We start from the raw sequence: 8453 nt of genomic DNA on the forward strand, positions 1-8453 counted from the left end.
TACCACTATAGTTCAAAACACTGGAAAAGTTGGAGTGTTTGGAGAACGACATTATATACATGTGCAATAGAGTGGGGTAAGAAAGAGGCCTCCGGGAAAGGGGAGCATAGGGATAGCATGGTAGTGCAGAAACCCAGAGATGTGGGAAACGAGAGAGGGAAAGGGAAGACAGAAGGCAGAGGGATTAAAGAAAAAATGGTGTCAAATGTCACAAAGGGGATAAGTGCATTGCTGGGTTTCAGGGTTCACCAGGGCAATGCATACAGGGAAGTTAAGGATACAGGCCATATTGGGTTCTGGGAAAGCGGGTGAAGGGTCTCAAGGAAACGATGAACAGTATGGGGATAGGGAGTAATTGGGCCAAAGTGGTAAAGCCAGCGGTAGGTAAAAGTGACAGGAGACTTAATGCCTATGAAGGGTTTAAAAATAAAGTTGGGGAGGGGGAAGGGGAATACATGTGTGGAGGCTCCTGGAAGTAGATAATGTTCCAAGGCAGAGATAGTGTGGGAAGTGGATCAGAACCAGGGGAGATAACAGGCATGGGCAAGAGGGCACAATGGACACGGGACATGAAGGAGCTGGGGAGAATAGTGGGCAAGAGTAAACCACAGAGCCCAGGAGGAAGCGGCATTCACAGTGACCAGTGCCCATATATGAGCACCTGGGGAAGGGACATGCTGGGTGGTTGGGGGTCCTTCTGTGCTTCAGGCTGGATTCATTTTCTGCAGCAGTTAACAATTTAAAGACTCCTAGCAAGGGTGAGAGGTGGGGTTAGAGATGAAATTCTCCACTGGGTGGTTACTTTTGAGGGAATCTGGGATGCCGAAGCTCTGTTAGGACCTCCAGTCCCTAAGAGGTAGAATGTCATGTACCAGGTGCAGGTTCTGGTGCAGCTGAGATCTGTGCTCATACGCAAGGCTCAGGCTGTACCTGTTGGGGCGGGGGTCCTAGTGTCATCTGCGGGGACCATTTTGAAGTGAGATCTTTTGGAGGGCTTATCTCATTCACTTATATTCGGAGTCCAGTCCCAGGACCTTGATGCCACCCTCGAGGACATCTAGGTTTTAGGAGGCACTAAATGTAGATCCCTGAGGGGTCACTCTTGTCACTCTGTGTATAGGGATTCAAGAGGGTTTGGGCTGGAGGAAGAGTTGGAGTTGAGAGCGAACCAGGACCCATGGGAAGGGGGGGTGGGGAGTATGAGGGTTGTGGACCCTGAGAAAGAAGATACCCACCAAGAAGGGATCCTGGTGGCTAACCGGGTTCAAATTGAAAAACAAAACAAAATAGCCTAGCAGCTGTTTTTTGGCGCTTCAGGGAGAAGCCTGCACTCAACTGCTTGCCTGCACTGTGTTCCTGCCATCTGAGCCACCCCTTCTAAAGTCAACAAGCCTAAACAACCGGCTTCAGGAGCTTACTTTGCCATTTCTTAGTATTTGACCTGAGGCAAGTTTAGTAGAATGTCTGTGATATAGTTATCGACTAGGTGTTTCATCACCAAAAGGATTTATGTGAGAAAAAGAAAGAGTTGCAATCCAGGGCATGCAGACATGGCAAGCCACATGCAAACTCTGGCCTGTGTGCCAAAATGGAGGGGTATTTATAGAAGGAAGTTAATGGAAGGGGAAGTTACAACCATAGAGCCTTATTGTAAACAGAGTTCATTCTGTAGGGCTGTCAAGATTATGTACAGTGGGAGAACTTCCATAAGCCCTCGCTCCTCTTATAGACCCTCCGGACTGATTATGTTTGCTTCAAGTTCCAGGTCGTTTTTACCACGGTGGTCTCCTCAGTAAGGTATTTCTTTAATGAGTGATGTCCTTGTTATATGAGTTAGTGCATGTAAAGCATTTAAAGTCATGCCTAGCACATGGGAACTGTTCAGACACTTTTAGTCACTGCTGTCGCTGTCATCTTCACCATTGAAGTTCTGGCCTTTCTTTAAAGGCACTGTGGACTTTGTCGTGTCTGAAGACACCAGTCATGCTCTAGCTCATCTAAATATTGACTATCACTCAGTGTGTAGAACGTAATAACTAACACTTCTTATAGGTAACACTGAATTGATTTATTTTTATATTTCTTGCATTGTCCACAAAAATGAGAAATCCACACTGATTTAGAGACTATCATAACCTCTTATGGAAATGTATAAGCCAAATTAGGGACACATATCTTGCTCAAAATTCCTTAGATGGACCTGTCAAAACACTTATTTCAACCAAACTGATTCTTACACCTCTCTCCTGTTCTCATTTTGTGTGAGGATAAGAACTCTCTTTGTGGCCCCTTTTGTGAAGTTTCAGGGAAGCTGACCTTCAGGGATACAGCCATAGAATTCCCCCAGGACGAGTGGGAGTGCCTGGACCCTGCACAGAAGGTCTTGTACAGAGACATGATGTAGGAGAACTACAGGAACCTGCTCTCCCTGGGTGAGCGTAACTTCCCTCCCATAGTTGGGGTATCTTTTCAGTTTTCCTTGTTTGTCTCCTGGGAACCTTGATATTGCTTGACAGTGAAGGCCCTGTTTACTCAGAAATGAAAAGCTTCACGATATGGTGTCTAAAGTTTAAACTTGCCCTTTCTCCAGATGACCTACCCATTTCATGATACATCAGGAGTTGTTCTAGGGCTTACGTATGCATAAAACCTTCTGACACACTTAAAATACCCAATGCCATTTTTTCTACCCCTGTGTTATTGATTCAGTAGTTCTTGGAAGAGAGCTAGGTATCTGTACGTTATACTGTTCCCTATGCGTTCAGAGGAGGCAAGCAGTGAATGGAGTTTTGAAATTGTTTCTCAGCTTTATTGAGGTATACTTAACAAATAACATTGTATTTAAAGTATACAATGTGGTGATTTGATATACATATACATTGTGAACGAATTCCCATAATTAATCAACACCTATGTTACCTCACATATCTACCTTTTTTTAGGGGGAGAACACTTAAGTTCTACTCTTAGCAAATTTCAATTATACAGTATCATCAACTATAAGTACGTTATACATTAAATCCTCAGACCTAATCTTATAGCTGAAATTTTGTACCATTTTACCAACCTCTCCCCACTACCCCCCAGCCCCTGGTAGTAACATTCTGCTCTCTGTTTCTAAACCTAATTTCTTCCCTCGCCATCACACTCCCTCCCTTTTAGATCTCTTCCAATTTTGCCTCACAGCCATACTATAATTCTTATAGTTAAGAATGGGACAGTATTGTTACTTGCTGAGTCAGTTCCTCTTTCTTCCAAAATCAGCATTTTAACTGCCCTAGTACATTTATTTTCTTTACAGATAGCAAGTACAAATGCTTCTCCCACATGCCCAGTACTTCCTGCCCTCCACTCTTGACCTTCCTACCTTCTAGCCTTTCCTTGTTGAAACAAACAAACAAACAACAGAAAAAAACTATCATATTTCTACATAGTAGCAATTAACACATGGAAACTAAAATTTAAAATACAATAACATGTATGATTGCTCACACACCAAAAAAGTCAAAATATATGTTAATCTAAAAAAATATCGACAGGATTTTGATGCTGAAATCTATAAACTGGAGCAAAGGCCTTAACATTTGGTAAGTGAATTAGTGGGGTTTTTTGTTGTTGTTATAACTTGAAGAATTCTTCGCAGCACCAAGTCTTCCACTCCTAGGGCGTCCATTGGTTGCTCCACATGTCAAAAATAAATACATGAACACAAATGAACAAACTGTAAAAAAAAAATCCCTCAGAACCACATCTTTCTGCCTCCCTCTCTTCATCTATATTTAGTTACCAATACATGTAAGATCGTTTTTAATGATCAGGGATAGGGTGAGCTGTTTCACTCACACTTCTTTTTTTTTTTTAAAAAGATTTTATTGGGGAAGGGGAACAGGACTTTATTGGGGAACAGTGTGTACTTCCAGGACTTTTTTCCAAGTCAAATTGTTGTCCTTTCAATCTTAGTTGTGGAGGGCGCAGCTCAGCTCCAGGTCCAGTTGCCGTTGCTAGTTGAAGGGGGCATAGCCCACCATCCCTTGCGGGAGTCAAACTGGCAACCTTGTGGTTGAGAGGACACACTCCAACCAACTGAGCCATCCGGGAGCTCAGTGGCAGCTCAGCTCAAGGTGCTGTGTTCAATCTTAGTTGCAGGGGGCGGAGCCCACCATCCCTTGCAGGACTCGAGGAGTTGAACCGGCAACCTTGTGGTTGAGAGCCCACTGGCCCATGTGGGAATTGAACCGGCAGCCTTTGGAGTTAGGAGCATGGAGCTCTAACCGCCTGAGCCACCGGGCTGGCCCTCACTCACACTTCTAACACTAAATATGTACGGGTTTTCCCCACACCAACCAATTCTCCAGCTCTCCGGATACCAACTGGGTGTCCTATAATTCAGTTCAATTCTGAAATCAACTATTTGGAAATTTGTACGGATCCCAAAGATTAAGGACTCAGTCCCACAACACTGCCCCGACTTCAGATGTTAGTCCTCAGTCCTGGGCCTACCAGTACTTCTGACTGACTGGGCTACAAATTTCTGAGTAGAAGTGGTGGTATACAGAGATCAATTTTCAATTTATTCCTGACCTTAACAGAAATGCTCCTAACTTTTGATCAATCTAAAGGTCTATATTCATTGTTGATGGATACTATAGATCAGATTAACTTTCCTCCTGAGTGCTGAGTACTGAGCATAGATTTCTATTTTAAATATAACTGAGTGTTGAAATGTTTCAGGTACTTTGCTGAAGCTATTAGCATAATGGAGATAGAGGCTCTCATCACACCACAGCAGGGTGTGTAACACCATAGCATATTAAAATATCAGGCATTACAGGAATAAAACCTACTACTCAGTCATGTTACATATTTCAATGATTCATTGTGCATCAAACTTCAGGGGTCAAACTGCTTTCTTTTTATGTCTTAATATGAGCAATATTAGCAATATAAGATACTTTAATCTTTTCTTCTGTATTGAAAAGTCTGTAAATGAGAAGAACTGCCAATACTTTGAAAAAGTGGGGAAGTTTCCTGAATCAGAGTGTGTCAGTGAATATTTCAGTTTTCAACGTATGTATGTTTTTCTGATTTCTAATTCTTTTAATTAAGTTTTAATAACCTATATTTGTGGAAATTTTCTTCTCAATTTAAAATAAAATAAAATAAAGACGTTCATAATAATCTCTATAGGGTTTGAAATCTCTTTCAATAGTCTTATCTACTATTATTAGTATTCAAATGTGTCTTTGCACATTTTAAAATCAGTATTTCAAAATGTTTGGCTATTATATCCATTTCAATAAGAAATTAGTTTTATTCTACTTTTCATTATGTTCAATATAATTTTCATTTGTGCCTTTTGTTGGATTTATGCTATATTTTTTTAATTCTTGGATTGGATCTGTAGGACTTGGACTGTCCAGCAAACTTCTAATATTTGAATTTGCAGCTATCTTATTAACTCTGAATACTTTTTCATTAAATAAATGCCACAAGTTTGATACAAGAGTTTTTTTATCTTTTCATATACATAAATTCTAGTTATGAAAACCAACAGTAATAATTGTCTTTCAGGTTTTCACTATTTTAAAATTTCTGAATGTACAGTTTTCCAATTATGAGTATTTGATGGATGATAAACATTGCCTTGTTACAAAATATTTTGCAGTTTTTGAAATTTTGTGGTCTACCAAGTGGTACTGAACAAATGTCCTTTCTATATGTGTTTTTGACACCGGGTTGAATATATTGTCCATCTCTTGAAACTCATTAAAATTTTTTGGATCCTTGGGCCGGCCCGGTGGCTCAGGCGGTTGGGGCTCTGTGCTCCTAACTCCGAAGGCTGCCGGTTCGATTCCCACATGGGCCAGTGGGCTCTCAACCACAAGATCGCCAGTTCCACTCCTTGAATGCCGCAAGGAATGGTGGGCAGCGTCCTCTGCAACTAAGATTGAACACAGCACCTTGAGCTGAGCTGCCACTGAGCTCCCAGTTGGCTCAGTTGGTTGGAGCGCGTCCTCTCAACCACAAGGTTGCTGGTTCGACTCCCGCAAGGGTTGGTGGGCTGTGCCCCCTGCAACTAGCAACGGCAACTGGACCTGGAGCTGAGCTGTAGCCTCCACAACTAAGACTGAAAGGACAACAACTTGAAGCTGAACGGCACCCTCCACAACTAAGATTGAAAGAACAACAACTTGACTAGGAAAAAAATCCTGGAAGCACACACTGTTCCCCAATACAGTCCTGTTCCCCTTCCCCAATAAAATCTTTTTTTAAAAAAATGTTTTTTTTGATCCTTAAATCTAGCAATCACAAATAGTGCTAATATTCTAACCTATCTATGTGATTGAGGAATTGTCCATTTCCCCCCTTTTTGATTCTATTGTTTTGATCCTTTGTATTTTTCCTAAGGAAAAATCCACATAAACAAAAAGACTCTGGTCATTCGCCCCCACCCTCATCCTCTGCTGTCCTGGAAATGGTGATGGTGCTACCATACATATATTTCCTCAAGTAGAGGACATGGGAGTGCACATTGACTCCTGTCTTCCCTCAAGCTAACTGAGATGTTCACTTACTACAGAATACTTCAGCCTCTCAATATCACAATACCTGGTTGGATTTTATTTTACTTGTCATATTTCCTAGCTGTCCTCTGAACTCTTTAAAAACATCCTACAATGAGATACCACCTCACACACATTAGGATGGCTACTATTAAAAAATCAGAAATCAAGTGTTTACAAAGAAATTGTAAACCTTGTTCACTGTTGGTTGGAATGTAAAATTGTGTGGCTAATATGGAAAATAGCATGGCGGGTCCTCAAAAAGTTAAACTGGAATTAACATATCAAAAATATCACTTCTGGGTGTATATATACTTCAAAGAACTAAAAACAGAGACTCAAAGAGATACTTGTACACCCATGTTCATAGCAACATTATTCACAATAACCAAAAGAAAGAAGCAACCCAGGTGTCCATCAAGAACTACCCTTCCCCATTAATTTCATTAAGACTTGTGACAGGCCTTTGTTTACCTATAAAAAAGCCAGATGCAGACCTTGCAAATTCCCATCCTTTTGATTACCAAATTGTTTGTCTTGACCGATCAAAGGGAACAATGGACTTAATCAAACTTTACATGAACCTTCCATTCCCAAGGCCCTGAATGTAGTAACACTCTTGACCACTGTAACTCAGAACAACCCTGCTGCCACATCTGCTCCCAAGGGTAGGTGACTTAAGAGTAAAACATTCCCTGATAAACAAATAGATCACACCACAGGTTCCTCTACTCCCACATATAAGGATTTTTCTAAGCTGTTTACACCTAGTAGAAAACAAAAGCTCTTTTCTCTGACTTTTGCAACATTTGCAGATTTTGTGGTTGAATATTTTCTCTATTGTAATACCTTTTTGAATAAAATCTCTCCTTACTAGGGGGTTTAACAGTGGTAAATATTTCAGTTGTTCCATCTGTGTTCAAAAATGGATATTCTTTCTTTATTTAAAATATATACACAGGTGAAACTAGTTCCTGTGTTTACACATTTTTGAACCATTAATAATTTGCATCTGTTTCATAATTATATTACAAAAAGACATATATCAAAATATTCCTGTGACTGGAGGTACATCTTTCTGAATATTTTTCTTGTGAATATGTCCATTGTGCTGCTTTGAAAATTGTACAAGCAACAAAACTCCGAATTACAAAATGGATTGATAATTTTTGTCTATAATCAGCTTCTCCCCTACTGCTCTGTGTTCAATGGAAAGTTGCATTATGAACTCATTTCTTTGCTTGGAATCATGGAAGTCCATGCTGAAACTTCTTTCTTACCAAAATGGCGAGTTACCAATACTGCATAAAACAATAATCTACCTTCTAAAGATCCCCAAAATCCATCCCATTCACTACATATTTTAAAAATGTCCTAATATATCTTCTTGTATCTTTGGGTGATGTCAGGACACACTTCTCATTTTTACCTGAAAATATGTTAAATATATTAATTTTCCAACTAAACATAATAGTTCAATTGATTGTGATTTCTCTATGGATGAAAACTTCCAAATGTCAGAATGTGAGTAAGCATACTTCACAGTTGATATCAACTAAGGGATACTGCCATAAAAATATTGAGGGTAGAAATGAAGTTACTGGTTATTTGATCACCTACTTTTACTTCCTTTAGGGTTCCTGTTGAAAACCATATAACTCCCTACTAAATGCCCAGAGATATACTGCAAAATAGATGATTGTTTAGGTGAAAATAGATCCCAACGTCTTCTAAAAATCCATATATTTTACAGTTTGTTATCCATACCTGACAGAACATTCAGAAATAGAAAACAAAGAGCTAAATACATTAGTTTTAAAATAAACTTTCTAATTACTCTCAGAATGAACAGATAGTAAATTAGAAATTACATTAAATTTAGATATCATT

This window comes from Rhinolophus sinicus, linkage group LG11 (assembly GCF_036562045.2).
Source record: "Rhinolophus sinicus isolate RSC01 linkage group LG11, ASM3656204v1, whole genome shotgun sequence".
In the NCBI taxonomy this organism is placed as follows: domain Eukaryota; kingdom Metazoa; phylum Chordata; class Mammalia; order Chiroptera; family Rhinolophidae; genus Rhinolophus; species Rhinolophus sinicus.